We start from the raw sequence: 1302 nt of genomic DNA, 5'->3' as shown, positions 1-1302 counted from the left end.
CCCTCTCCCTCTTCCCCTCCCCAATCGCACTGCTTTCTCTAAAATAAAAAAAAAATCTTCTAAAAAAATGGTTGGATTTTGTAATGTATATAATTGTTGAATCACTATATTATACACCTGAAACTAATAGAACTCTGTATGTTAACCATAGTGGAATAAAAAACAAAAAACAAAAAAACCTTAAAACAAGGAAAAAAAAAAAAGGCTGGATTTTGAGCTTTGCTTCTAATACCCCAGTTACCTCGCCCAGGGATGCGGCCTCTCCAAAAACAAGCATCATTCCTTCTGTGCCATCAAGCAGATGGATGCAAATGTTGGGCAAGACAGGACCAAAGGAATGTGTTCAATAATGTTAAATACATATACATTTCTGGAAGCATATCTGCTGAGGAGTGAGCCTGAGCGGGAGATTACTTTTTCTATGTACTGTGCACTTTTTTTTTTTTTTTTTTACCTTGTCGATGCATAACTTATAACAAAATACAAATGTTTAACGTGTACATGGAGCGAACGCGACATCCCGATGCCCTCCTCCTCTGGCCCCCTCCGGGCGCCCCAGCCCTGCGGCCCCCGCCGCCTTCCTACCCCTAGGGCCTCCGGGCCCGGCCGCCGCGCCGCCGCGCGCTCGCCAAGCCAAACACCAGCCGAGGTAACGCGCGGGCGGAGCGCCGGTGCCTAGCAACCGGGGGCGCCGAACAGAGGCGCTGGGGACGCAGGGCGGAAGTGCGAGCGGGGCTGGAGGTGAGAGGCAGAGAAGAGCGGGGCGGTGGGGGGCTCTCTCCCAGGCCGAGCTCCCTCCGTCTCCCCTTCCTCCTCCTTTCTCGGCGCCTGCGCGGGGGTATTAATTCAAACCAAAGACGATTTTCCTGCGGAGGGGAGAGGAGGGCTGGGCTTGGACCTAGACGGACCCCAGCTCCTCCCAGTGGGGGACCCTCACACACCCGCCCTCCTTCCTCCCACAGAGGGCGGGGAGGGGGGTGGGACGACCAAATGGGCAGGGAGCCAGCCGCCCCCCCCAACTCCCTGGTGCCAACCCCTGTCCCCTCAGAGCTAGCTCGTTCTCTTCCTGGATGGAGAACAGGGCTCCTTCTCTTAGATCCCCAGGGTCCTGGCCCAAAGCTGGGGCGAACAAAGAAAAGAAGGTTCCACAAGACTTGGTTGCCTGGAAGCAGGGGTGGAAACTGGATTAAGGGCTATTTTTCCTGCTAACCGCCCCCCCCCCCTCGACCAGCCCCACCAAGGGCTTGGCAACACACACACACACACACACACACACACCCCAATGGACTCACACACACACAC

The sequence above is a fragment of the Mirounga leonina genome, unplaced genomic scaffold, assembly GCF_011800145.1.
Source record: "Mirounga leonina isolate KUSES-001 unplaced genomic scaffold, KU_Mleo_1.0 Mir_173, whole genome shotgun sequence".
Taxonomy (NCBI): Eukaryota; Metazoa; Chordata; class Mammalia; order Carnivora; family Phocidae; genus Mirounga; species Mirounga leonina.
Note: the sequence above shows the minus strand (reverse complement) of the source record.